Genomic DNA, 23219 nt, shown 5'->3' on the forward strand with positions numbered 1-23219 from the left:
ACCAGAAAACAGCTTGCTTTTTATAAGAATGTAATAAGGTCAATAAGAGGCCTTCCAAGCCAATACTCCATCTCCCGCAGTGGCCAGTAGTAAACACGCAGGGAAGAGATAGAGTGTGGGGTATCTGATTTTTTAACTCTTCACTGGTAGAAAAAAATGTTCTTCATATCTGAACTAATGCAACCATTTTATTTACAATTCTGGCTCTGGCTGTGTAACACAGTGTCAGTAGGAATTTCTTGGCTTGTCCAAGCTCTGCATCAAGCATCAGAAAGATATCCATCTCTATGACTTTGCTGAGTCTTCTGTTTTTCCAACACTCAGCTTCAGAACCAGGCCTCATTTCTGGGCAGACATCATGCATTGCATGCATCCAGCCACCCTGGGCCCTGTGAGGTGCTGAACCCCTCAGCCCAGCTGGTCTGCCATATAACTCAGCAACGTTTGGGAAATAAACCACAGGAATGGCTTTTCTTCAGCAAAATCCACATGGCAGCCTTCTAATTTCACAGTGCCGCAAGAAAGAACATATTTTGTACAGCTGCAGGGAACTACAAATGCCAAAATGGAACATTTGCATTGGATGCTGGAGTGTGTACATCGGCCCTGCATTTGTTTAAATGCTCAGTTAAGCCATTCATGGCTGTACCGAACCGATAGAGCTGGGAGTGTGTATAAATACAAATGCATGCACTCGTGTGCACTGCAGATCAAAAAGGCACCTTACTGTCAAACGTGGGAAAGAAAAGGAAAGGCATAATTGGCAGATGTCTCCCTTGCACACCTGCTGCCACAACCACTGTTATCATCCTAAGGGCCATGCACCTGCCGTGGCTGTGGCTCTTGCACTGGGTGGAACTTCTTCCAATCAAAAACCCACCAAGTTTGACTTGATTTCTCTCCCCTTTTCTGAGCCTCACAGTAAACAGATCCAGGCAGTGCAGCTTGATTTCTCACTTCAGGGATTGTTTCTTTTTCTACAGCTCAGAGGGTTTTCTAGCAACTTCAGCCACCATTGCCTATTTGCTTTATGTATTAGGTGCTCGCATCTGTGCTTGATAGAGATGTGATTTCACACCAGCCTTTCTTATTTTCCTAGCAGTCCTGCTGCAATGTGTATATAAACATACACACATACACGTGAGTGTCTCTGCATGGCTGGCTCAGAAAAGCACTCCCTGCCCTTGCTGCCTCCTGCAGCACTCACCTCTCACCAGATGGTGCTTTGCCTGTGCAGACCAGCACGCGCACAGCCCAAGGCCAGCCCTACCCGCAGCAAATCCCCCTGGATTCACTCACTCATCCTCAGCAGCTCTCCTTACGGGCGCAGCTGCCGCCATGGCACCTTGCTGGGTGTCAGAGGAGGAGGCAGGCAGCTGCTTCTGAGGCACTGCTGGCTCCAATGGAGGAGACGCCAGCAGGCAGTGCTGAAACAGCAAAGGAGCCTGCACACTGCTGCTAAGAGCTCAGACGTGCTCTGCCTGTCTGTTCTGCTCTTCCTTTAGCTAGCCCTGAGCTCCCTGAGCCTGCTGATCCCTTTAAATTAAGGAGCAAATCCCACTGCTGTTGTGCAGGGCCAGCCAAGGAAGAGCTGTGTTATGCTTCGCCCAGTTTTTGTCTCTTTGGAATCGATGGCATCTCCATGTCTGCAGCTGGCAGGGAAGGTCAGCAGCCAGTGGACAAGCAGCAGATCAGTCACAGCAACACATCCCAGGGCTCAGCCTCACCGGGACACGGCTCTTTGGCCGCACAGCACGCATGCAATCACTGTTCTCATGGTGCCCAAGGGCACCTGGTCAACTGCCCCCCATCCTGGAGGGCTTGCCAACTCCATCCTGGAGGACACAACACTGAAACACGCACGTACTTTTTCTGTACAAAACAGGATTTTCATCCTGGGGACTTTCCTCATCTGGTGATACAGACTTAGAAGCCTACGCCCCCCAGGCATGTTCCTGCAATGTCCTCTCACTATTAAAACTAACCTTTTCCCCTTTAGCCTCAGGTATTAAATCTAGCAAAGAGATTCTGTGGCGGCAAAGTGAAACAATTACATCACAACTGGCTCATATTCTAGTAGAGAAATGCAAATCAGGTTATTTATTTCTAGCAACATTGTCCTGAATTCAGGGTTCACTATCCTAAACCATCTTTTAGGAGTATTACAATCTCAGCTTAATTAAGGTAGCAGAGCCTCTTCGAATTGATGAAGCAATGCACATGCACAGTAAATAGAAATCTGGCTCTTAAAGAGAAAATAATGCAGCAAAACCCTACCTGCCCTTAAGTGATTGGAAGGAGGAAGAGCAGATGCCAAGGTGAAATCTCTGAGTGCTATTTACTCCCAGGCACAGGAAACAGAGAGATTTCCAGCAGATCTGGAAGCTCCCCTTGTTTTATTTTGCAGGGAGATCCCCATCCCATCTGCAGTGCCAGAACACACGCTGGGAACATTTCAACTGGAACTGGCACGTAGACCTTGAAGAAGCTGCTAATTCCTGCTACATATAAGAAGCTACAGCTGCTTTGTGTCGTGGTCGTATGAAATAGAGAGACAACCTTATTCCCTAAAGGGTGTTATTATCCCCCCCAGTATTATTATTCCCAAATTCCATAGTATTCCAGATATTATTATTCCTCCAAAGCTTTGTCAGCAGGAAGCTGCTTGTAATCTCATCCACACCGTACTGCAGCCAAAGATAGAGCCTCCCCACGAGGTATTTGGCTCGTCTCTCCCTGACTTGAGCCCTAATTGATCCAAAGAGCCTTTAAGCACCCTCTGCCTCCCTCAGCACCACCCAGCTACGTATGCACACCACCGCATGCGTCCTGGAGCTGGAACAAAGGTAGATGCACACGTGATGGGCATCAAAGCCCACAACTGCAGCGTTGGGTTAAGCCTGCTGTGCCCAGTGAATGGGAAAGCCCAGGATGCTGCCCGTTCCGGTCACTTACAGTCTTTGATCACAAAGTTGAGGCAGATTGTATAAAGAGGCAGCAACCCTTGCAGGCCATCCACTCAACCCATTCTCTGAGCCCTGGGACACAAGAGGGAGTACTTGAGGGTGGATTCACCTCTCCTGCACATCCAGACGATTGCACTCTTGTCCACAGAGCACTTTCAGGTTTGGGCTTGTGAACAAAAGGGATCAGCATCTCATCGGAAGCTTCTTGCCCAAGGCAACAATTAGTTTTGCTCTCAGGGCTTGCATTGGAAACCCCAGATCATTTTCAACATGTCTTACACACTCAAGCAGGAGTGACATTGTTTGACAACGTGTCTTAATCAGTAGTAGAAAGGAGACTGGAATAGAACAGGAAAAATCAAGACTATCTATAAATCTGCTCCAGCAAAGGGCAAAGAGGCAAGGGAATATTTGGATGTTTGTATCCAACCTAAACACACTGCCTGTCCTTTACTCATTCACAACAAGAAATTGCTTTAATACCAAGGCTATAAAATCTCATATTTTAAAAAGAAGCCTTTCTTAGAAATATTGTCTCTTGCTTATTCAAACTCAACCTATATACAGCCACTAGGAAAAAAAAAAAAAGAGAAAATATAAAAGGAAAAAAAAAAAAAAAGGCCCTTTCTCCCACTTTATTTTCTTCAGATTCAGTCCAGTGGAAATTCAGCAGCCCTGAATTACTCCAGCGTTTTGAAGTCAGGCTGTGGTTCCTGCTACCTGATCCCACTTGTCTGGCATCTGGCACAGTCCTGCTTTTGTTTCCTATGACTTCAGCAGCAGGCTGTACTGATGTGTGGCCATATTTTGTGCAGCCCTGTGGGTCAAGTGAATTCCATGTCTGTATTGGTTCCCAAGGGACCAAGAAGGCGGTAGGGTATAAGCTCTCACATAACCTCTTCTTCTGCAGCCAACTTTCCAAACAGCTCTTACTGCTCTTCATGTTCACTGAGGGGCTTTTATTTAACTTGGCAACTGCTGTCACTTTTCATGTCCATTTCCGCTCCCTCCTTTTGATGTGTAAATTCTCCATGGATGTTGGCAAACAGGACAATTTGGGTATTGCTGAAAGCCCCTAGCCAGACTTCCCCCCAACGTCTACAGTCATACAGGCTTCATTGACTGTCTTTCCTCCACCCCTCACTTTTAATTTGTTCAGTAGCCTGAACATGTAGAGTCACTAATTTGACCACGTATAACAGGACACCGTGGCTTTCTGTACCCTATGTCTGTGCCCTGGTTCCTTTCTGAGTTAGTGTACGTACAGATTGATTGTGGTGCCAGAGCAAGCCTCATTCAGCAAAGTGTTTGAGTGCATGCCTGCAAGGAGCAGAGCTCTATGCCGAGGAAGGACCAGACTCCCCAAACTACCTTGTGGATCTATGGCTGAGACACAGTGCTTTGTGACCTGTGGGATGTAACTCATTACTACACTGTGTGTAACAACATCTGATCACGTTCATGCCACAACATGAAATCACCATGGTGAGCCTCGACAGCGCAGGTCCTTCCGGCTCTACCACCTCCACCTCCTCTACCCACACACACCGTACAAAAGCTGCATCTCTGTGGTGTCCTGGCAGCCATAATGCCACAGTCTCCTTTCCATCCACATCTTCTCCGTATTCCTGCTCTACCAGAAACTTCACAAAGTCAGACTACAGAGAGCTGTCCTTAAACCATCTACGCTCTATAAAACAGACAAGGTGGAACCCAAAGAAATTGAGAAAAAGTGCAGAGAAACTGGTCAAGGCAACAGCTACTGCTGGATGATGGGACTACATTTTAGTGTGGGCTATCCTATACCCTAAAGAACCCCAGAGCTAGGTTTTCCCAGCCAGAAAACTGTTTACTTTGCCCCAGCATAGGAAACAGGCACAAAGTAATGCAAACAGTTTGAAAAGTAGGAGGGGTGTGAAATGGGGAATACACCAAAACGACCACATAAATTCAGTGCTCCCATGTGTCACAAATGCCCCTATGAAGCTTCATCAAAGCAATCTCACTCTCCTTGAAGTGGGGATAGCACAGAAATGCTGTAAGGAGGACACAGTAACAGTGAGGTATTCAGAGTCCTGGAGGTATGTACTAGGTTGGTTCACTAAGTGTTGTACTGAATGGGAACTTAAATGAGGGGACACTGAAGGGGTTCTCCTCAAGAACAAATTCACCCTGCTCACGGTAGTTGGTCAGCAGTGGGAAGGAGGAGGATGTTGACAGTGGTTAACTAGGGGAGAGAGGGATTTACTTCCTCTTTGCTTTGCTTGAATGGTTTTCAGGGAAGGGGAACAGCTGTCATCTGGTTACAGTGGTGCATGCTTTTTCTGTATTTGCATTTCAACTCAAGGGCATCAAGAGCAGCTGGAGAGCAGCTATTTTGTTCTGTTTAAATGAACAATGTGTGTGTAGAAGAGTGGTGTTCTCACCACATTCAGCCTTTGCTGTAATATCAGCTGTGGGAGACACTTGTGGCTCGAGACTTGTGACATTTTGGTTTCTGACTGATCAGTCAACCTGCAGATTTACCAACAGGTCCAAAAAAATGCTTTCCTGCACAGGCTGGTGCAGTTAAAAGTACACTTTGTGCTTTTCAGAGCAGGGGTATCTGAGTTAGGGCCTGATCCCACCATCAGGAGATAGCCCCCATTCTCCTTCAACCCTTAGAAAAGAGTCACCCTAACAAGTGGCTCTGGGACTGCAGAGTGCGCCACTCCTCAATCCACCTGTGGGTGTGGGAGACAGTATGGCAATGCCTTTAAATGCAGCATCCCAGAAAGGTAAGCAAAGGGAACAAATGGAGTGTGAGTTACTACTGTTTTAATAGATCCACAGAAAAACACACTCTCAAGCCCTTTAGTTCTTCTAGGCTAAAACAAGGGCACCAATCTTGTTTTCCTGAGACTGTTAACACCTGAAAATCCAGAAGTTCATCTCAGTGTCTTTGAAGCAGTAAAACCTTGAAGATATAATGTGGCTTAAACACATGGAAATTCCTCCAGGCCTTAATTAATTTAGTATTCTTCCACAGAAAGACTGTTGGCGTTGTAAATTATTCATAAGATATTATAGACTCACTGATCTCAAATTTCATACAAAATTACAGCAAAGCTTTCAAAACGTGAAAGAAAAAAAACAGCTCTCAAATTAACCCCTTGCATAATGTGCTTCTAAAATTACACTGGGGGTGGGGGGGGGAGGGGGGGATGTGTTATGTGTTGTGATTTTTTTTCCCGTATGATTCTATCATTATTGCTAATACATATAATTGCCTTTTGTTTAATGAGCTACTCCGCCAATTTCATATGAAAAACAATAGCTACTACCAGGCAAACCCCAAGAACTTGTATTCATCACCAATGCTCGAGATCTTTCCCGATAGGTTTAATAAAATGGAACAGTGGACAGAGCATGTCAAACAGCAGCTGCTGGTCTCACATTGCCCATTTTATTCTGCCTACATTGATCTCCTCCTGATCAAAACACGTCATGCTGCAAAACCAGAGAAATGCACAGAGCATAATGATAGCGTCTTCCAAGCAAAAACGACCCCCAGTTTGGTGCTCCCTTACAGTACATCTTTGCAAATATTCCTTTCCTGAAGCACTAAGAATGGAAGCAAGACACTGAATCGCTTCTTTGTATTGTTGCAGATTGTCTGAAAACCTGACAAGTTTGTTCCATAGCGTACGATGAAATCCTCCAAGAGCTGCATTTGTTTACTGCAAAACTTGGTGAAATTTAGATAAATTCTCATGTACGGGGATATGCTGGGTAATGGGAGCTTCTATTAAGATTTTCCTCACATAGAACAAGTCTAATTTTCGGAAGGAGACTGTTTATATGTATGCAGTGACAGTAAAAATGGTTTGAATTCATATTGATGCAGACAAACAAACCACTTATTGTTAAAAGTGCTCTGTGATTTTGTTTAGTTAATAAGATGTTAGAAAGTACTGCGTGCAACCAATGCCACAATATTATTCAATAGAGAAATCAAGACGCTAAATACATTCGCTCTGGACTCAGATTAGACAGATCATCAGCAAACACTCAATAATCAGTTGTATAACTACTCATTGTCACCCAGCAAGTAGCTGGGATACAAACGCACAAACAGAATTGTAAATACATCTCACCTTTCTCTCTGTGCCTTGAGGACTACACAGGACTGGAATTCAAACAGAACAATGCTGAAATACAGTGTAACTGTTGAAATCAAGCCTAAAAACATATTTCCTAGGCACTGGATATATCTGCATTCCTTACTGATCTTTCTTTAGCATTCCCATCTCACGCACATTCCTACAACAAGCCCATCTTCCACACCATGTCCCCTTCTTCACACACACTGCAACATCCCATCCTTCCCCATGTTTCCTAATCCCCACGTATCCCTCTCTTCTTTCCACACCTCCAGATTTACCCATACCCTCTCTGGTCTCACCATCTCCAGGTGCCCATGCATCCCAAGCCCCATACAGAGACGGACTGGGAACTGGACCCATACCAACATGGTGTGCTGACTGGTTGGGTGCAGGAATCCCTCCCATCCCCTCAGGGGGAATTCTAATAAAGCCTTTCTCCATGACCCAGCTGTGGGTTTGCACAGAACAGGCAGGATTGCAATATATGAGAGCTGGCTATCCTATGTCAAAGGTGGCTGCAGCCAGGCAGTGGATTCAGAAGTTATTAAGAGACCGACTGGCAGGCAGAAAATAATCGTAAGCCTTGCTCCCTTAGGAAATCAGAATAAAAGGGAATGATTTTGTTTGTTTTCTTTAATCCAGATACAATGAAAACAACATCTACTATTCAATTGTGAGACCACCCAGAACCACGAGGTTCCAAGGAAAAACAATCAGAGCAGCAATGTTATTTCTCAGATTTTTCTACTTTATAGGACATTTAGTATTTTGCAATTATATGCTTGATATTTAATGCATTACCTTTTAAACCAAACCTAAAAGTTTGGCCTAATCAGATATAGTCAGAAATTGAACCCTACAAAAGCACACTGAGTACTGCGTAGGAATCTAGAAAGTTGAGAGAAACTGAGACATGAAACTCGATAAAGTTTGATATAACTGAATGTTAAGACTCAGTTTTGACATAGTAAGAGAAAGTTATTGAGTGCAAAAATACAAATGTATGTTTTGTGCTCGCATACAAATTTTGCACAGATTTTTTCTGTCTTTTGGAACACAGGAGGATTAGTGGTGGGAACGCAGCCTACAATCTGTCAGAGGTATACATAAACCTTACATACGAATTTCAAAAATGAAATAAATGAAGGCTTTGTGCAATATTTCTCACCACGAAGAGTCTTAAAGAAAGAAAGAACTCATGCCAAATATCTCCAGTGTGTGGTTCAGACACTGCGAGTGGAGATTCTTGGAAATTCTTGGCTGAAACAAGATCATCAAAAATAGTCTACTGAGCTGAAAAATGTTACTGGGGAAAAAAAAGTCATGACAAAAGTTGACCTAATCCATAGCAGGCTCCTGAGTGAACCTTGGATTCCTTACAGCTCTGCTGTCTTGGCTAGCAAGGTGCGCTAGTCCCAGAGCAGAGGTACTTGGCAGATATTCTCCAAGACCTGAAGTAAGAGGCCTTTGACCCCACAGTTGCTCATGAAATTAGCGATCTCACCATCTTTGAACCCAAATCAAATTAAAAGTATCTTGAGCAAACTGGAAATATTTATTCCCCAGCCAACTTTTCAGCACGTATTTGTCTTTGTAAATCAGAATCTCTCGATCTTCAAGGCTCCTGGCCTGGTAAAACCAACATTTCCTAAAAGTACTTCTCATATCAAAAGGGATATCAGATCCCATTTCAGCCTACCCCCATGCAGAGGAGACCACCTCTGCCAGACATCTGTATAAAAAACAGGCACGTGTCGTAGATCTGCAAAGCAGGCATATGGTTCACATAGGTGTTCAGCCCTTTTTAGATGCTGCTGGGAATCCAGTTTGGCTGCTAGCTACCTCTCCAGACAAGCATAAGTCAGATGTAGGTCCTATGCTATCATTACCAGCCTCTTACAGGACATATCAGATACTCTCTCATGTCTCACATGACCTTACACAATGCTGTAAGAACTGGATCCCACCTGGCAGGTCAACAGGATCTTGTGTAGACAGATGTGCATTCACCCTGCCCACACACTGAACTAACTAGACACAAGCTAGCTCTCATCCAAAAGCCACATCATCATATTAGTATAACACTAAGCTTAAACTAATCAACCCAGATTCACAGTTCATCTCCGCTTGCAAAAGACCTCGTAAACATAACCCTTCCCAGAAAAGAAATGCTTCTCCAACACAGTCTTGAAATTCTGGTTTCCAGACACAGAACAATCATTTCATCATTTCTCTCCCTACTTGCTATCTTCACTGAGGCTAATGTATTCTCTTAGTCCGAAGCATTCCCAGAGCTGGTGGTTATAGTGAAGTAATCCTTTACATCATGATCTTTGTAAGCAGCAATTCTCCCTTCTTTTGCTGGACCCTAAATACCCTAAGGACAGTATGTAGTACTGGCAGCAGAAAGGATGACATCTCTGTCCCGGCAACTGGTCTGTTATTTCTGATAACTCCTCATGTATATAAATGTGAGTGTCAGTGAAAAATGAATGTAAGGTAATTTCTCTAACCTGACACATTTGGGGGTTTGAGCTGGAAGGTCTCTTGTTTGTGCGATGTCAGGATCCCCAGCCCAGTAGCTATTCCCTAGATGATCAAGAAACAGTCTCTTGAAAGATCACAAATTCTTCCAAGAAGTAGAAAGGGAAGAAGCATGTTCCTGTGGTCTGATGTCATACGTATGTTTCCAAGTTTTTCTTATCACTATCAACCCAACAAAACATCTTTGTTTTGTTGGGTTAGTCTACCATAGTTCACCAAAAGACGCACAGGTAGAACAATTACTCATTTGTAAGACACTGAACTGTTTAAAGCTGGCAACAATGTCTTACCAAGTGACTCACAGCTTCCTACGCCATGACATACCATTGACCACGTCATGCAGGAATAGCACAATGCTGCCAGTGTGATCTATCTGTGGCTTCTAAGTTTTACAGAAGAAGATGAAAGACATAAGGGAAAACAATAGAGGTTTTTAAGGAAACAGAAAGAGGAGGGAGAACAACACCAGGAGTATCCATCCACCTGAGGCACATACACAGAAATCTGGGAAGCATCTGCATATTGCATGCGACAGGTTGCATCACTTAACAATGTTTTTCTTAACTGCTCATTCCAAGTTCTTCCACAAAAGAAATCAATTACTAATGACATACAGCCCTACTTTTTTTTTCCTGAACCCATAATTGCTTCCAATTTTAAGCTAAAATTAGCCATTCATGCTATCCAAATGAGCATAGTTTAGTGCTGATGTACGTAAGCGATGCTTTAGATTGTTGAGCAGAGCTGATCTTTGACAGCTTCTTCTTATAAATAACAGTTTCCTCTTTACACTCAGAACTTTTCAGAGGCGACAGATGTTTGAAAGATGGGACTGAATTAGTTGAATAGCCTGTAAACCCCCCCCAACCTGAGATGTGCAAATATGAAAGCTCAAAATTCTTACAAAGACAGCTTGCAAGAAGCATAAATCACATCTGCATAAATGCCTCTCTTTCAGCCTATATCCTTTGTGTGTCACATTGTCAGCATTTAGCGCATAATAAATAATAAACAACAGTAATAGTTTAATGTGCTGACACAGATAGGCAATGTTGCACAGAGGAAGATGCCAGGAATCCGCTAAATGAAGTAAAATGTAATCATAACAATACCACAACTTTTTCTTTGTTCAACAACCTGAAGTGCACACACTTTGTATATGAACAGTGACTAGATCTTCAGCTGCATCCAGCCCTTGCTACCAAACTTGGAGTAAATCCCGCAGATACTCACAAACAAGGGGGTGTTCTAGCTCTGTCAAAGTGTCAGGCAGGTTGAGCAGAGGACAGTGCTTTATCCATGCTATGTATTTTCTTAAGACTCGACCATTATAAGTGTGAAACATTACAGTCTCTAAAACTACTTTAAGCTTTGTCTGAGCTCTTGGTACAGGAATTGCTTGGATGCCCAAGACTCTACAGACAGTTTTCTCACAGCCTTCATTTCACACTGCATTGACCTCCAGTTTCTAAAGCTGGTCACGTTCTCAGCGTTAAGTAGAAAGTCAACCATGGATAAATGCTGTCCAGAGAGAAACTCGTGTAACAGAAGTTCCAAGTCACAATGCATACGTACTACAGGAAGTAGTCATGCAACCCAAACACAAGCTTCCCTTACGGCTGATTTCCTGTCACAGCTGAGGCACAAAGATGGGACATATATCAGATGGGTGTTACAAAGCAGGATGGAGGCTGCCAACATGTTGCTCAGAGAAGTTGTGGATGCTGCAACCCTGGAGGCGTTCAAGGCCAGGTTGGATAGGGCCCAGGCAGCTTCATCTAGCAGATGGGAGCCCTGCCCACAGCAGGGGGCTGGAGCTCAGTGATCTTTAAGGTCCTCTCCAACCTAAGCTATTCTATGATCAGAAGAATCTCTCCCTTCTTTATAAAGAGCTTTGAGAAACTATTACTCTCAGTAGAGAGGTGCTGGTGCTGGACAAGGTCAATTACTGCTGGTACAAAGCACTGTGCTTCAGTGCAAAACTCAGTATCAAGATTGGTGTCAGACCTTCAAAAGACCAGAATGCTCTTGAGGAGGGTTGAAGTTAGGCTCACAGTTCTACCCTACTGTGATGGTCACCACCTCCATGTGCCACTGTGACGCTTTGCATTAAAAAAAAAAGGGGGGGGGGGGGGGATGATTGCTTTGCTTGCATATTTTTTGGGCATGCTTTATAGACCATGAGATTTTTTCACAGAATCAGGGCTCAGCAAAAGCAGAATTAGACTGTTCTATTGCTTCCATCACTTTGTTTTTGTTTTTGTCAAAAAAAAGGGAAAAAAAGGCACACTGCTGTTTAGAAGCAGCAAAGCAGAGCTGGGTCAGACACAATCCTGTCTGCCATCAGGCACCTGTGGTCCTGTGCTGAACTGGAGGCACTGGGGGAGACAGGGTCTGGCTACTTCTTAACTTAGCAATAGTATAATGGGGAAAGCCATCTCTCTGAGAAAGCCCAAAGTTGTCATTTTGTTCCGTTTTTTAAATCTTAAAAAAAAAAAAAAAAAAAAAAAAAAAAACACATCTTTTATACCTTGCTTCATGTTGAAGGAAACAAGCATGTTCCAGCAGTACTTCAAATGACATGACTCGTAGCTGTCATGCTCATAATCTGTTCTCTCAGCAGGCAGAGCAGGGAGTCTTTCAGTGATAGGCATTTTGCTTTTATTTACACTAACATATGCAAGTGCGTGTGTATGCTTGAGGAGGCAACACCAAAGAAACATGCTTGGCACTTGGAGAGGGAAGGAAGAGTTTCACAGTGGTCTCTTTGTTTCAGAGGAAAGGAGAGTGGCGCAAACCACAACCTCCCAGCAGCCCCCACAGGGAGGGAGTTGAGATAGGACTGTGGGAGGGAGCACAGTCTTCTCCATCTGAAGGGCCACCCAGGAAGGTTTTTCACCTGATGAGTCATAGAATCACAGAACCATTAAGGTTGGCAAAGACCAATGGGATGATCTACTCCAACTGTCTGCCTACCACCAGTACTGCCCACTGACCACATCTCTCAGTGCCACATCTCCTCAGTTCTTGAACACCTCCAGGGACGGTGACTCCACCACCTCCCTGGGCAGCTGTGCCACTGCATCACCACTCCTCTAGAGAAGTTTTTCTGAATATCCAACCTCAAGAGCCCTTAGAACAGGGACTACTCAGCACATAAGTTAATACTCTGGCGCTGCCGAGAGAGAATGTCACTGGCAGACAATTTGCTTCTCAACATTCTGTTTTCCACATGACTTATATCAGTAAATAAAGGAGCCGCTTCCAACCACATTGTTATTACATAAACTTCACTCTCTGATTAGGTATTCTGTTCGGAAAATTCATGCAGCATTCCCAAACTAAATGCACTTTTTCTGCTCAAGGCTCATTCTGTGCTTCTTACAGAAAATGGCTCCAGATTAGTAAAAATTGCAGTGGTTGTTTTGTTATGTACTCTCTCAGCAACACAGCATACGCTTTACAAAAATCTCCCACAAGAAATAAGATAAATAGCACCATCCCACAGCTTCCTAAGGTAGCAAGCAAAAACAAATTACCCAGCTAACATACAAAGTATACAGAATATATTACCAAAAAAAAAAAAAAGGTATGTGTTATTAGCTCTAAATTTATACACCAATTAAGTTGTCTGTCTCTTAGAAATCAGATATATTACCTTACTACTTTCAGGCTTGTGAATAGCATCTGTGAACATTAAGAAGCAGGGGTACTGGGGCAGCTTTCATTTTTCACGCTGTCATTACAGGAACAAGGCTTTAAAGGTAAAAGCAGTCCATAGGCTCCAGGTGACCGGTGTGGGCCCAGTCCCCCCCTCCCCCCCTCAGCATCAATCATCACCGCTTTGTAAGCATTAAGCTGGGTCCTGGTCCTCGAGTTACGGAGTAAAATATCAAATGAATGCATGAATAGGGTGGCCAAAGAGTCTGCTGTAACCAGACCTGAAGGAGAAGGCCTTAACCATCTCTAATTACTCGCTCCTTCTTGTGTGACCTCAGCCATGAGATCACACCTTCTCCGTGCTGAAGCATCTCTTAACACACCCCTGACATGTTCTGGTGGCCTTTATGAATTTTGCTGATTTCGAAAGAGAAACCATTCAGGTTGTTCCCTTCCCCTGTGTCAGCTTACAGGACGCGTGCTTCTTCAAGCAGAAACTGTCCTTTATGCTACAATTAGAAATCAAAAAGCACTACAGAGCGCTCCCACTAAGAAATCATAATTCAATGCATTGGGGAAAAGCATTCATCACAGAAATTCTGATGCTTCTCTTGACCAAATCCCTCTGCATTACAGTGAGATTACAGCAATAAAGAAGCAGCAGAAGCAAGAGAGCAACCTTCCGGGCTCTGTAAGCCCAGTGGGATATTGAAAATAAAATAAGCATCCACTTGGAAAAAATAATTTAACAGCAGGCATAAAAAAAAAAAAAAAAAAAGACAACCAGTGGAAAAAAAATCCTGTGATGGCATCCTGCTTCAGAAGGTTTTTCTGCTTATATTCATCCTGTCTGAGAATGACGCATTTGGAGATTCCCAGTGCAGTTTAAGGGCTAATTGCGGATTTCAAGGACACATCAAAGCAATTAAGAGGTAGCCTGTTTGCTTAGGTTGGAGGAGCTGACTGCCTTTCAGAGCATTCCTTTCACAGAATGAAATAAATCGCAGCCCTCTTTTTCATGTCGCCCTGTAGTTTCTTCCCTTTCAGATACTCTACAGTTGTTAATCTGTAGAGACTCGGACAGAAAGGCAGTGTGTGATCACCTAATTAAAGATTACGTCGGCATGCACATCCCTGAAAGTCCATTTCCAATAGCTGCTATTTCTGCCACCGAACACACAAGTTTTACTGTCACTTCCAGGAGTTTTAACTCCTAGCAGACTGAAGAGACCACCAAATCCTTCGGCCCTAAAGAACAGCTCCCATACAGCCTACTAATTTTCCTACCACGTGCAAAATCAACCTCTGGGCATCTATTCACAGGATTGGGGTTTACCTCCAGAGCAAGATTCAGCACTTCAGAACTACTTAAATAATTATAAAAAGCAAAAGATGTCTTCCCAGGGGGGAAAAAGAAAAAAAAACCAGGAAGGATTAACCTCTTACCCTCAGGAATCTGAATCCTTCACTTATTTCCAGATTTCTGTAGAGAGCCACAAGGAGAGGCATTCACACCTAGGGAACTGCCTTGTCGCTCTCCTGCATAAGACTGTACTGTATAACTGCACTAGAAATGGACATATAGATAAGAAAACAAAGCAGAAATGGGAGTTAACATGCTTGGATGTCTACAGTTTCATACTGGCGCTGGTGCACAGCCTCACCCTGGCTTGCATGGCAGAAAAAGAAGCAGAACGATACAGAATGTTCTCATAAAACAGATCCTCCTCCTCATTTAGAGATTAGCAAATCTTCCACCATTTACCTGCCATGTTCATGCTTTACATAATTAACCTATTCATTAAAAGGAGTGCTTTCTTGAGAGACAGGAGCCCAGGTGTTGTATATTATGAAGATTTGCTCAGAAAATCCTATTTTTAAATACTACTCAGGTGCATTTTCTAGACTAAAAACAGTAATATCACTGATTGAGACAAAATGACAAGGTGGGAAGGCGAGTGAAAAACACCAAATAAGAACCAAGGACATCACAAAATGAATCATGTTTAATCCGTCTTAATGCTACCAGGAAAATTAAGTTTAAGCTGCACACTTAATTAGGCTGCTAATGCTGTTTGATGGGCCTCCTCGTAATGCTGGGACCACTGGGATCTCCTGCGTGTCCCTGAGAAACCTGAGATTTTTCATTATGTCTGCATCTATCACAGGGATGTGACTCAGTCATCCATTCTCTTGGGCATCACATCTCTCCGTGTTTACTCATCGCTCCCGTCCCTTTTGCTTTTGCATTGACAGGAAGATGGCGCAGGCTGCTCACAGAGCATTTTCACATTGCTGCAGCTGTGCATGCGAAAACCTCACCTCCTGCACAGGGCCAGACACGTACTTTTAGGCTTCAAAGGGCTGAGTGTGTTTGTCAGCTCGAGAGGTGCCTCATAGCAGAACTGCACATCGCTGCAGTCTGAAAAACAATGCTGTGGGAGAGCAGCCTCCTAGCAAGAAGCAGGAAACACAGCTCAGAGCATTATCAGCCTTATGTTAGGAGCAGGAGAACATCACTCCCCGTACAGCACTGGATTAAAAACACTGAAGAGTAGTAGACATAAAGGCCTCAAAGTCATCCCACTGCATTGATTAGCTTAAAGAATTTGTTTACCAGAGATTGGGTAAGGTCATGGAGTCCAAAGGCTCCTTAAGACTCTGTTTGGTTAATGGATTTGGAACAGCACTGCAGCACTTTAACCTTTCATCCCAGAGCTGAGGCCAAAAGAAGCTGTCCAGCACTAATTACCGAAGGTCAGATTTACTCCTAGCAACAGGACCCACAAACCAGCAGGTCAAATGCCTTAGTTTATACTTAAAAAAAGAAAGAAAAGAAAAAAACACCTTAATTGAACATAGGATACTGGTCTGATCCTTCTGGGTATGTCGGACATGGGCTCCAGGGACAGTAATTAGTGCTATAAGGAAACACCCAGGGAAATTCAGCCAGACCTGGCTGCAGTGTCGTCTCTTTCAAATGCAAAATAGAACTGATAGTAACAGGCTTATGCTCCATCCACAAGGACTGCTTAGTCCCTGCTCGGCTTCTAGTCTGATCTCCAAGAAAATGTTTTAATACAGTATAACAGAACTGACAGCCTGTATTTCAGGCTGAGTCAAGAAAGACAGTCGGGGATTACACTCACACTGAGTCAGTTTAGTCCACTCCATCAGGTCCTCAGAGCCCCATCCAGCCTGACCTTGGGTTTCTCCAGGGATGGGGCAACCACCACCTCTCTGGGCAACCTGTGCCAGCGCCTCACCACTCTTAGTGTAAAAAGAAAAACACATACAAGTTTATTTTCATCAACTGCCCTGCAAACTTTTAGCATTTCAGTTGTGATCTGCAGCAACACCCTGGGACTTCTAGAACACCTTTTGCTCTCTGATACCTCACGTAAGTACTCTTTGCATCCAGCAGCAGGAAATACTTCAGTACATACGTGCTCGATTTATCTATTTAATTAGCAGCTTTCATGATATGTGCTGAAATATCTTGAGAATACTTTGACTCGTCTGAGCATAAACAGGAAAATTAGAATTCAAAACAGATCTTCCCTGTATTTTCATGCAGTTGCCCATGATTTCTTGAGCAACCTTCATGCAGCAAAGAATTGGCACATCAGCCAGTGTTCTTACCTTCCAATTCATCTAGATACTTTAGCGTGTGCCAAATAGAATGTAACTAATGAGTGGCTCTGAAGGCAGCAGGAGCAGTGTGTAAGGACTGTGCTAGGTCAGGACCTGTCCATGTCTCCTGTAGGCATTTACAGATAGCACTGCCTTGAAGCCCCAAGTGTAATGCATTAGCATGCAAACCATCCACTGCTCTCAGTGGTGACAAGTAACGAGCACTGGTTTGACCCGCAGTGCTCAGCAAGTAAAAAAAAAAGAGCAGGTTGCACTTTCAGAACCATACAAAAACTGAAAGGGCAGCATTACCTTAAAGAAATCAAGGCACAAATTTTGAGTGATCATCAGTAAGAGGAAAGCCAGGGATACGGTTGCCATTCTTGTGGCTGCTCACCTCCTCTCCTGCCCATTCCTTTGTCACAGGGCCCACAGAAACCAAGTTTAAAAGGCATAAAAAGGAGGAACAAGACGATTCTGTGTCCAAAGCTCCTGAAATAGGGCTTAAAGCAGCAAAACTGGGATTCTAGCTCTGCCACAGGCTCACTAAAAGATACTGAATGGTTCATTTAGCCCTATCATATTTGAGGTCACCAGTTGTAAAACAAGATTAAATACGTTTTATTTCTTGCAAATGCAAAGCATCTTTCTGTCGCTTCAGTAGATTTTTCCACGTACGTATTCATTTTGGCAAAAATACTTTCTGCTGAAAAGATACAGCTCAAAAATGTTCAGCCAGCCCTAAACAGAGAAGGAACTTTCTCATTATGTGGGTTTATCAAAGTGTGAAAGGGTCTTGGTCTTTTCTGTGGTGTCTGCACAATGCTGTAGCACAAACAAATTGTAATCCTGGTACAGAACAGAGTAATCTCATTCAGAGCATCAGTGGAATAGGCTCATTACCTTAAGACACATGCAATACTTCTAAAGACAATCTCATGCTTAGACACACTAATAAGCTACAAATGGCTGAGGCCAGAAATTCAAAAGAAAGTATATCCCACAAATTGTTTGTACTGGAGTTAGATGGCCAAGTCATTAAAGAAAAAGCTCAAGTCAGGCACAGGAAAAAGGGCAGAGCTCCAGAACTGCTTAAAGGATGGCTGGAGTATTCCCATCAGCTTCATTTCACTGAGCACCTCAGCATCAATTGCACCATGCGGTGTTTTTGCCCTGAAGAAGGGATGCCACCATCTTTAACAATACACATTCCTGAAGGATTGGGAGCTCTGCAGGCAGGTGAAGATGGAGAGGATAGCAAAGTTTAAAACCATTTGCCAATTTGCCTATATTTGCCTTATAGTCTCCCCATCCACTTTTGACATTGAGAAACTGAGTTTAAAATAAACCTAGCAAATATAATTGTCCTGACCAGCTCTGGCTCTGTCCCCGTCCCATACTGACACAATCTCTCTTCTCACAGTCTCTGCACCAATGCTACAGCAGAGAAGAATCTGTTTCCCTCTGAAGAACAAAGAGCACTGACTGCAACAACATTTCAACAGCAGTGAGCACTGGGGGAAGAGGAAAATCCAGATCTGAACTCTCTCAAAGAACCAGGACTCCGAGTCAAGCATAATCCAGGGTTTTATCAGATAACTTTGATAAGGTGGCTAATCATTGGCTGAGTAACCCCTTGCTACCCTCAGAATCAATCACCCTTCCTTCTCTATTGATTAAAACAACCTGTTGCTATTTTCTCACGATCCCAGCTGTCAGCAGCCCTGTTAGATGCTCCTGCCATGAGCAGACTCTTCTCCTCTGGCTTTTGCAAGTGCAACTCATCTGCAGAGGATCAGGCAGTAGGAAGATTTCTTTCAGGGCTTTTTCCTCTCTCCTGCCCACATCCTTCAGTCGTTGAAGTTATTTACTGACCCACTAAACTGAAGCTATCTTGACTCTATAGATTTAATTCATTAATAATCTGGAAGCTTATAATGTAGCATTTTCTCATTTAGAAAGCACACCCTGGTGTGTTACACCCTTTATTTGTAAGTCAATGAATTAATTATTGAGCTAATAAGCCCTGCTTCATAACAGTGACTGGAGGGTGCCCTTGGAAACAAAAGCAGACAACATCTCTTTACTCCTGTAAAGTACTCCCCTGATAAAACCTTTGGGGTTTCGTGTTTTATTATTCTGTTTGCAAAGCTGTCTCCAATCAACAGAATTAGGATGTGCAATGCTCGGACCATAAGCTTTATATCTTTGTATTCTATCTAAATGATAACAGAGTGTTCCATCTTTAATGCATGGATCAACGTTTAGTCTAAGAACTGTGCTGGGGATTCTCACTTAACAAACCATCTCTCAACAGCCATTCTTAAATACTTTTGTTGTCACCATGCCTGGGGGTCCTCTGCAAAAGTTGAGGCCCCATTGTGCCAGTCACTGCACAGGAATCACAGGAGTCCTAAAGCAAACAAGACAGGCTCAAGCTGCAAGCAAAGGAGCATCATTCTGCTCAGCTTTCTAAGTAGGGAGTTGAAGCCAGAGAAAGATGTAGCGATCAGCTTTGACTCAGAGTTTCAACTTGATCTCTTGTGCCTCATTCTCAGTTCCATACTCCCGCCTTCATTAACAGTGGATGAGGCACAGCTCTGAAGATCAAACGCCTTCCTTGACCCACAACCCAGGTGTAGCATGAGTAACAGGACACAACGCTCCTGCCACACACGAAAGGGGAGCAGATCACCTCCAAGAATACGAATTAAGAACACGAAGTGTTTCTGACCCCGGGTCTTTTGATCTATGTCTTTATCTTGTGCAGCCTCCACCAGGACTATATTGAAGACCTGGTTAAAGATCTTCTCCCAGAAGTTTTTGAAATAAAGGAAATTTGACCTGAGTAACTTCACAAAGAACTTCTTTAAGAAAACGGAGATTTAGGAGGTTTCAATGAAAAGTTAACAGCATAAAAATTGAACTTCTTTTCCCCACCATTTATCTTCAAGATCTCCTTCCTTCTCTCTCTCCAAAAAACAAACAAACAAACAAACAAACAAACAACCCCACAAGCAATCCTAGACCTTTCTATGCTACGTTTTGGTGGCAGGATGAGAAAGACCTTTCCAAAGATCAGGCCCAGGAACCCTCATAAACGCAGTAGTACTTGTGACACAAACATATCCACTGTTGCATGGGTCGCCAAATGGTAGATGATATTTTGGGGACGCCCAACTCCTGCATACACCTAGCAGGGTCTCAAAGCACCCGAACACAGAAGGCTGAAGTGAGAGAGAGGCATAAGTAGTGCCAATAACTTGCTCAAGGCAAACCCAGAAATCCACTGCCAGAGCCAGAAATAATGTCTCTCCAAGTAACTACCATATAAACTGTGACCCCTACGGACACATGAACTTTCTGTAGGCCAGGTTCAGTGACTAACACTAATCCTACCTATGATTCCAATGTAAGGAAGGATTTTGAAATAAGAGGGAAAAAGTCTGAAGCACAATACCACCACCACATACGTCTTTAAATCAATTAAATTACCCTTAAACATCACAAACACTTCTAAGTGCTAGCTATCACAGGGCTGAAATGGAGGGGCATGTTGATGCAAACAAAATGCTGAGAAGTAGGCATGTGTCTGGATTGCCTTAATTTTGTGGTTTTATGTCAAATGCTGAATCATACTCTAACGCTCTTGCATATTTTATTCCCCTTGTTCTTTTCAAACACTAGCAAATGTGACTGCTTGCAGTGCCAAGACACTGCAAATTAAAACAATAACCACAGTCAGAATGTGATATTGAACTATTGCTAGAGCATAGTCTTCCTTATATAAGACACTCCAGCAAGCACGTTCCTCTCACAGTACAGTCCCATCTCATGGTACATTATGAATTATTTCAACATGACAGTTGTACAATACAAAGTCAATTGAAATCATGGTATAGTCCAAATTTCCTATTCATTGCAATGGGACTTTTTCTAGTAAAAATAATTAGACCTGCAGGGAACTGTTCCAGAGTCTTGCCAATACCACTGAACAAAACCCTCAAAGCTTACCAGTTTTAACTCAGAAGTTCACTGATGTTCTCCCAGTAGGATCGCTCCTCATCATGAAAACTGAACGTACCACTGATATTTTGTGTGATGAAGACCAAGGTCTAGCAAAAGGCATTTAAGTCCCTGCCAGTGAAGGGGAAATTCAGACTTCTGACAAGCTATGAGATGTCAGAGCAGCTGGAAATATTCAGTATGATCCTCCAGCTGAATACAACTGTGCTGGCAGGCAGGAAGGAAAGGCAGGAAGAAAGCAGGGCTTGCTCTTGCACACCATCCCATCAATTACCCTCATAAGGGCATTCCTCTGCCAGAAAAAATAGAAGAGGAGACAGGAGGGAGAGATCAAGAACACCACATGAGAGAAGCCAGCCTAAAGTAAAATCTCTGCATTATCCATAGTCCAACCCAAATGAAATGCAGAAGTTTTTGCTACAGCAGGACATATAGCTGGTGTCCTTCACAAATCTTTCTAATAATGGGACTAAATTATTCTGCTAACTTCTGCATACAGAAGGGGGGATACATGATCCATGGTGTGCATGTGGAGAATGGTAATGCTGGGCCACTGGCTCCATACAGCAAAGGTACTTAAAGTCAGGAAGATAAAGATGGAAAGAAGTTTTGCATCTGTGTACAGCTGACTTCAAACTGGATAAGAGATGAGGATCAGTTACCATGAAGAGACAGTTTAACACAAGAAGACCAAAGAGACTCAGCTTGTTTAGACTAGTAAAATAGCTGGTGGAAGAGGGAAGACTGCTCTCTACAAATCTATCCTGAGGATAAACACCACAAGACAAAAGAACTATTTAAGTTAATGGCCAACACTGGCACAAGAGCAGAATATAAATTGGCCATGAATACATTTAGGTTGGAAATTAAAAGAGGGTTTCTAACCACTACAGCAATTAGGGTCTGAAGGAACCCACCAGTGGGAACAGAAGAACAGAATAAATCCAACTGCTTTAAGCTGAGATTCAGTACCTTGATGAAGGGTGAAGAAAGCAATGTCTCTAAGAGCCTGGGGGCTGTGACATATCTCCACAAATTTCTTTCTCAAGACAGAACACATTGGTGATTCTTATTTGTGGTTTTAACAGTCGGTCCTTCACACCCAATCTGCCCAGAGATTATTCCTTTATTTCTGCAGAAAGATCCCTAGCAGGGGCCTTGACCCATAAAGGCAGTTTAGGTACCATAATCCCACCAAAAGTGGGAAGATGTATGCATCCTGAAGGCTTTTTCAAGTCCAGCACTTGAACAAGAAAGGAGGATTTCACCCACAGTCCTTATTCATTTGTTTCACTTAATGCAGTAGCATTACAAATTCAGCCATTATCATCCACCAAGGCCTCTGAGCTTCTCATTGGAGCATGATAAACAGCCAAAGGCCAGAGAGATCAGACTGACATTCTACATAGCTGAGCATACTGCCTGCCTGGCAGTTCTCAGTTTCTAACATCAGAAAAACAAAGGGTTGTATATAGGTATCTCCATAATTGTATAGTACCTCATTGAATGCTGGGGTAAACTCTCATCTCCCTAAGGCTGATGGTAGCTTTGCCACTGACTGCAGCAAAACTGGGATTGAACATGGCTGTCTCATGCTGAGTTGTACAGCTCAGAAAAGAGAAGTGACAGGTGGTAATTTGTTTAAATGCACTGGTATGAGCTGAACAGAAGCCAGAATAACCAGAACAGAACTAACAGCAGGGAGCAGCTGGTGGCTACTGCTCCTGTTTCAAGAGTGCTCTGTCAAGTCAAAGACCATCCTGGGACCAGGACAGATGATTTGGTATCCTCAGGCAAACGTACTCAGCTTCGGCAACAGGCTGTGAATCCCTGAGCATCCAGCCAGCAGGCAAGAGGCTTACTCAGAGAAGCCCACTACACTGGCAGTCAGAATATAAAATATAAATGGCCTGTCCATCCCACAAAACAAAATATTTGCCTGCATTTTTTTTAAGTTTCTTTCAATTTTGAGAGGCATCAAAACTATATAGATAATGCTTCTTAATAGAAAATCCTTTAAATGTACCTCCTTCAGTATTATACAGAATAATTACCACAGCAAATGCATCCGTGGATTTTCTTTTCTTATTATCAGTGGCTGAGTGGATTCATATTGTTTACTTGAAAACTGAAATGCTTTTTTCAGTATACCGTATGAGGTCACAGATCGCAGGTTAACCTATCTTGTTTAAAATAAATTGAGAGTTTGAATCTCACCCAATCAATCCCTAATTAGTTAAGCAAG

General features: G+C 43.2%; 1 long non-coding RNA gene across 1 annotated transcript in view; it reads right to left on the bottom strand.

Annotated features, from left to right (window-relative positions):
• LOC101751780 overlaps positions 1-23219 on the bottom strand; it is a 136179-nt gene that overhangs the window by 85661 nt on the left and 27299 nt on the right. The window lies entirely within an intron of this gene.

This window comes from Gallus gallus, chromosome 5 (genome assembly GCF_016699485.2).
Source record: "Gallus gallus isolate bGalGal1 chromosome 5, bGalGal1.mat.broiler.GRCg7b, whole genome shotgun sequence".
In the NCBI taxonomy this organism is placed as follows: Eukaryota; Metazoa; Chordata; class Aves; order Galliformes; family Phasianidae; genus Gallus; species Gallus gallus.